Below are 7,084 nucleotides of genomic sequence, written 5' to 3'. Positions count from 1 at the left end.
GATTTCAGATTCCTGTGCCATGGTCTAAACGTGCCTCCAGTCAGCAATCTGGGGTAGTCACGGGCTCATGTGTTTCTTCTTGTAGAGATTGCAGTCTATTACTGCCTGTTGTCCCTCATCTGAAAATAGTTGCTCCATATATATTTGCCTAGCTTGATAGTTGTTTATGTTAGGAGAGGTAGTCAAGTACCAGTTATTGTCATGGCTGGAAGGTCAGTTGACACTTTATTATCTAAGATTGCCTGGAGGCATCAAAAGCTGGTTAAGATTTCATCCCAGTTACAGGAATAAATATCCACAATGTTTGAAAGGACTATAATGAAAATGGTAAACTGGTTCTCCATTTGTACCCTATAGAGTTCAGTGGATTCAGTATACCAGTTACATTTCCATATCAGAAATGTATGGATGTGTATGGAATAAGAAAGAGATTATGTTTGGGGAGCACTAACACTTCCCCTTTAATTAGAGAGTGAGGAAATGGTGACTCATAAAATCTTGATTATAAAAGAATAAAGCTGGAGTGGGTTGGAGCAAGAGAACCTTGAGTTTGGATTCAGTCCCAACTCTATTTCTTATTAGCATTATTGAGCAAGTCATTTAACCTCTCAAAGTCAATGTCCCCTACCATTCCACCTGGATTGCAACACTGGATCCCTCCTTTTTGTCCTGAATAGCAGATTTCAAAATGTGTGCAAACTCTCTACAGATGCTAGTTCTTGTTAGTGGGGAACTTGATTTAGGAGCTATATGATGTAAAAAAATAATAATAATAATAATAACATAAAAGCTGTATCCTAGAATGCGGGTACAGATTTTATTCCTAAGTCATTCTTTTCTAAGAATATTTAATACTGGCAGCCCCATTTGTTCAGTGATTGCAACATGCCTGACACTGTTTTGCAGATTAGTTTATTTACTGTCTACCACAAATTTGACTGACAGGTATTAACCTTCTGATTTTGCTAATAAGGAACCATGGCTAAGCAAAGTTAAGAAACTCCCTGAAGGTCAAGTGGCCAGTCAAGAAATCAAACTCAGATTCTTGTGCTTACAAAGCCTAGGTTTTTGCCCTTACACCGCATAGACCATGGGCAATCTTCACTTCTCCAGGTTTCAGAGCTCCCCTCCATGATTTGAATCACCAAAACATGCATAATTGCAACATGATTTTCTAATCTTATTAAACCTCAGGCATAAAGAAGTCTAATCTAATTCTAAGTTAATGTTGAGCTATAGCAGTGTATTTGGTCTGGTTTTCATATTCAGCTTATGATCTGCTATCAGTAAAGACTTCAATCTGAACAATGATTCTCCTCCTTATTCTAATCAATCACACAGGACTTGGTGCTCAACCTTTTTCTCCTCTATGCTGGTCAAATTCACAGTGAATTTTTAGCTGTATCATCAGTCATTGCTTGTCATGGAGGTAATGAAAATGTAACCTCGGTGGGCATTTTTGAAACAGCCTTCCTATTCTGATGCACCCCCTGTCCACAGAGATAAACTGAAAAACCTTATTGCACACTTATTTGTGCACAGCTCCGCTCACACTGCAGGCATATATTATTTCACCCTACACTTATTAGTACTAATCATCATTTTATCTCTCTTTTTTTTAACCTGTACGATCCAAGGCAATAGCATTATCAGCACACAGAATTGGCCTGAGAAATGAGAAAAGAGAAAACCTTCATCTCTATGTCTGCTTTGACAAGATTTGAAATGGGGACGTGACGGAAAAACACACTTCTGCCTCCCGTGCAGAAGCAAAGAGGCCAGCCTTTGCAAGAGGTCGGTCCACAAGCATCAGTGGACAGAGGGCATATTTGATTAAGCATGTCAAATATATCTGTCAAAGTGATATTTCCCCCACCTCCCTGACAATCACCACACTCAGTGACAGGGAGGACAGTTGGACCTACACTGTGTCTGCGTAAGGCATTGAAGGGAAGAAAGAACTGGCTAGTGAGATTGGCTGTATCACAGCTTCAGAGAGAAGGGAGCTGTTTCCAAATATTCCTGCCATATGTATGGAAATGAAAAGGCACTAACTGACTCATCAGGACAGACGTTCTTCTCCTGGCACAACCTGGAGATCTCACAGGCACCCAAACCCCCATGTCTTTCTGGTCTTAACAATCCTTGATATTTTTTAGCATTAGGTCTCCCAGGGGAACAGGAAACTGACCAGCAGTGATGCATTAACTCGGCTGTCACCTCCAAATCATTTATTTCTCTCCCTGCATATCAGCCACAAGGGTCATTCACCAATCATCTGGCTGAAATACAGGCTTTCAAGGCATGCTGCCTCTTACAGAAATCCAGTCTGTCTCTAGCTCCAAGTTGACCTCTTTTTCAACCTCTTGAATTTAAAATTAATGCAGCATCTCTGTTTACTGCATGATTGAAGACTCCAACCTCTAAAATGTAATCCCATGCAAAATGTTAGCAGGGCAAAAGATCAAGGACGTGTATAAGACAACTTGACACATGCAGAGGCCAAGTCAGAAAGGTCAAGTCGGAAAATAAATTGCAACTAGCAAGGGCATGAAAGAGCAGGTGGGCCACGCTTATAAATATATTAGCAATGTGAACAAAGTGTAGACTCCTTAATTATCATGGCGGTGTGGGAGATAGAATAAAAGATAACAAAATGGTGGCGGAATTAAATATCTCCATCATCCCAAGATATATATCCAGTGCTTGAAAACTATTATTCTGCCTTCAGGTTTGACACCTCCAAAATTCATTTGAAAGACTCCAATAATCAGAAGCCTAACTATTCTATACTTGGAAGAAAAAGGGAAGTGGGCCTGATTGAGAAGAACTTGATCAACTGTTTACTGGATGTTTCTGGGTGTCTCAAAGTCACTGCAACTCAACCTATTCAAAACAAAATTCATCACGTTTCCATGAAAAATGATCCCTCTCCCCAAATATTTCCTGTCACTGCCAGTGACATTAATGTCATTTCCCAAATTTTGGAGCCTCGAAATAACTGAGTTACTTTGACTCATCTCCCTCCCATCCCTAAAGTTAACTGTCACCAGCTTTAGTTGTTTTATTTCCTTCAAAGCTTCTCTTGATCTATCTCTTTCTCTGTATCCACTGATTTAAAAAAAAAAAAAAATCTTTCATCTCACAATTTAACTCTCACATCCTGCGTTTGCCTCTCCAGATCCGCTCATTTTCGACACCACATTTCTTGTGGCGGTTCTTTTTCAAAACCACAAAGGTCTCTGTTTTCTGTCTCATCAGCTCTTCCGCTCCAGCATAGTCTATACAAGATATGGAAGCTTATGTCGTGTGATTTGCCACCTCAGTTCCGTCCTCTTTTCTCCAGCTAAGATCAGCCTCTCAGAATTTATAGTTCTCCCTCCCCCATCAAAGACGCACTGTTTCTTCAAGGACCCACACGGACAAACACACTTACTAGGATCTGTAATTCGATGGACTCAGGAGCTTGTGTCTCAGCTCCTGGTTCTGGTGTCCAAGTTCTGATTATCATAAGCTACTTGGATCCCTTTGAGTTCTGGTCTCGAAAAGAAAAGCAGCATCTCTTCAGTCCATATTCTATCAGACAGACCTTGGTCAAATGACCCCAAGTTAACTGCAAAGTTCATAAATGCTTTGGGGATTGCCTAAAATGTTGTCCAAGAGTGGAAAAGTCTGAGCCCAGAGTGTCTTTGAATGGGCAGGGAGAAAAATGGATTTACTTCCTGCTCACGGTCTTCACACAAGGTCCAACTCACTCAATAAATTGGTCACCAGTTCAGTTAACCTGCCCTCCCAACCTCTTCCTTTGAACCTGACTCCTGTCTTAGACCTAGGAGTATGTTGACCTTATATTCACCTGGATATTCACCTTTAGATGTTTACTATATTCATTCTATAAATATTCATTGAGTATCAACTATGTGCCAAGTACCACTCTATTGAAAACAAGGAAAAAATACCTGCTTTCGTGGAACAAATACAGCACACTGTTAGGTACTATAGAGACTGTGATGGGTTTGTCATGTGTCTATTTGGCTGGGCTGAACTACATTTCCACTTCTCACGTCTTTCCTGTTAGACCAGAGGAGGAGTCTTGGAAGGTGTAGAGAGTTGAAGGGGACCAGCAGCCTTTCCTGTGTAGCTCACACATACTGTTGATGATCTGCTGAGATAACTCATACCCCTGGCATGAAGCAGTAGCTGGGACTACCTTTCCTGATCCTCCCTCTGCTTCTTTGATACCTGGGCCAGGTTGAGTCCTGGGCTAGGTGTGTGTGTGTGGCTCCCTGATGAAAGGCTTTGGTTTCTGCAGGGTACCCTTCCTTGTCAGCAAGGTCGGAGGCCAAAAATTGGACACAGGTTTCAGTCTGTCCTTGTGGGGTCCCAGGCAGCCCTTGATCTGTCCTCTCCACATCTACCTTCCCCTCCTGACTATGGTAGTATGAACATCAAACTCTGGCAACACATCATGTTGCCAGATATCATGTGTATTTCTCTGCTTGAACCCTGATTGATACAGATGCTATGATTGAAAAAAAAAAAAAGGTCAGTGGGGCATAGGAGATTTTTTTTTAATTTTATTTTTTTATTTTTTATTTTATTTATTTTTTTATTTTTTAAAACTTACATCCAAATTAGTTAGCATACAGTACAACAATGATTTCAGGAGTAGATTCCTTAATGCCCCTTACCCATTTAGCCCATCCCCCCTCCCACAACCCCTCCCGTAACCCTCTGTTTGTTCTCCATATTTATGAGTCTCTTCTGTTTTGTCCCCCTCCCTGTTTTTATATTATTTTTGTTTCCCTTCCCTTATGTTCATCTGTTTTGTCTCTTAAAGTCCTCATATGAGTGAAGTCCTATGATATTTGCCTTTCTCTGACTAATTTCACTTAGCATAATACCCTCCAGTTCCATCCACGTGGTTACAAATGGCAAGATTTCATTCTTTTTGATTGCCGAGTAATTCTCCATTGTATATATATACCCCATCTTCTTTATCCATTCATCCATTGATGGACATTTGGTCTCTTTCCATACTTTGGCTATTGTTGATAGTGCTGCTATAAACATGGGGGTGCATGTGTCCCTTCGAAACAGCACACCTGTATCCCATGGATAAATGCCTCTTAGTGCAATTGCTGGGTCGTAGGGTAGTTCTATTTTTAGTTTTTGGAGGAAACTCCATACTGTTTTCCAGAGTGGCTACACCAGCTTGCCTTCCCAGGAGGAGATTATTTTAAATAGGGTAGTCGGATATGTCTCTGTAAGGACGTAACATTTGAACAGAGATCTGAATGAGGGAGTAAATCAGGCCTCAGAGTATGAAGGGAAATTATTCCAAAAAAGGGAATAATCTCAGCAAATGCAAAGGCCCTGGGCCAGGAATAAGTTAGCCTGTTGGAGAAACAAGAAGCCCACGTGACTAGATCAGAGCAGGAAATGCTCTGGCTACTGGGTGAAGAATTGATTGGAGAGTGTCAAGGTGGAAACAGGGAGTCTGGGAAGGGGCTTAGACTATGTAGTATTTGTAGAAGTGATAAGTGTCCAGATTCAATACATATTTTGAAAGCAGAGCTGACAGGAATTGTTGATGAAATAGGTGTGGGTGTGAGGGAAAACAGAAATCAACAATAATTCTTGGTCTTTTCCACTGAAGAACCATATGCTAGCCCTGGGAGGATCTAAAACTAAGTTTTCATCAGCCTCAAGGAAATAGTCTGTTGGGCTGTGTACCTGTCTTCTGCACCCAGAATACTGGATGAATGCTGAATACCCAGCATTTCTTCCTGTCCAAACTCTTCTCAACTCCCCATTTAAATACCTGTGTGTCTTTCATATTCACTCAACTGTGAGCTCTACAGAGGTAAGGATTATTCTTATTTATCTTTTTTTGCCCCAGTCCACTTAGTGCAGTGATTTGTGGAGAATAAGGTTTATTTACATTTTTTGTATTGATTATCTTGAAAAAGATTACAAACTCTTATAAGCTGCCCTAATTCCTTGAAATCACATCATAGAGTGTCTTTAAGGTTTTCTTTTTTTGGAAAATCAAAATGTGCATTTGTTTGCATGGGCTGATTTTTTTTTTTTTTTTTTTTTTTTTTTTGGAAAACTTCAGGGGTAAGCCAGGAATCAAAGATTATAAAAGAGGAAGCCCTTTTATTCCTGTCATTTGCTTCTTTTAACAAAGTACATTTATTTATTAGGCAGACTTTAGGCAACTAATTTCTAATCAAGCCAGCCAAAGCCAATCCAATATCTTACACATGTTGGGTATTAATTAACACAGTTAATTAAAGCAATTTAAAATCTCCCTCTCCTGATTCCATTAGCACTGGATTTTTCAACTAATAAAGAACCTTTCTTAAGTATTATGAATTGTTATGGAAATCACAAATTGCAGAGGCATTTATGAAGGAGAAATAATTTATTCATTAATTACTAAAATTCACTGACCATAAATTTGTCACTGAAATAAAACTGTGGCACTTATGCCCAGATGCACTCATAAATAACTAAATAATTAAACTCACAGCCTCAGAACAAAAGCCTCACAATGGGCACAATGAAATCCAAATAAGTATCTCACAGGACAAAAATAGAACATGTAATAAAAATTATGCTAATCCGCATGTGACCCCTTCAAGAGCTTTTATGCCAGCCGTTTCCAGAAATTCCACTTTGTTTTTCACAACTTATTTCCTGTTCACTGTCCCTTAAGAGTGACACGATAGTTGGAGCATCCCAAGGCAGATATTGTCCCTGTCAACACTGTACTGGTTGTGCCAGTGAGGACTGTGGTCTTTCAGCACTCAGGACACAACTCCCAACTGCTCCTTTTATCTCCCAACTGCTCCTTTTATCAGTATGGCCACAAGCCTCCTCCACTGGGCACGAAGGAGAAACAAAGAGGGAGAGAGGAGAACCACCCTTTACTGAGCACCTACTATTCAGTAACTGTGCCCTTAACACCTGGCTTAAATATATTTACTTACTTGGTCCTCATAATAATTTTTCTCCATTTTCAAACAACAAAATTGATATTGAGGGTTTAACCAGTTGTTCAAGGTTGCCCAGGAAA

The sequence above is a fragment of the Leopardus geoffroyi genome, chromosome A1 (assembly GCF_018350155.1).
Source record: "Leopardus geoffroyi isolate Oge1 chromosome A1, O.geoffroyi_Oge1_pat1.0, whole genome shotgun sequence".
In the NCBI taxonomy this organism is placed as follows: Eukaryota; Metazoa; Chordata; class Mammalia; order Carnivora; family Felidae; genus Leopardus; species Leopardus geoffroyi.
The sequence above is the reverse complement of the archived record's forward strand: the minus strand, read 5'-3'. Positions refer to the sequence as shown.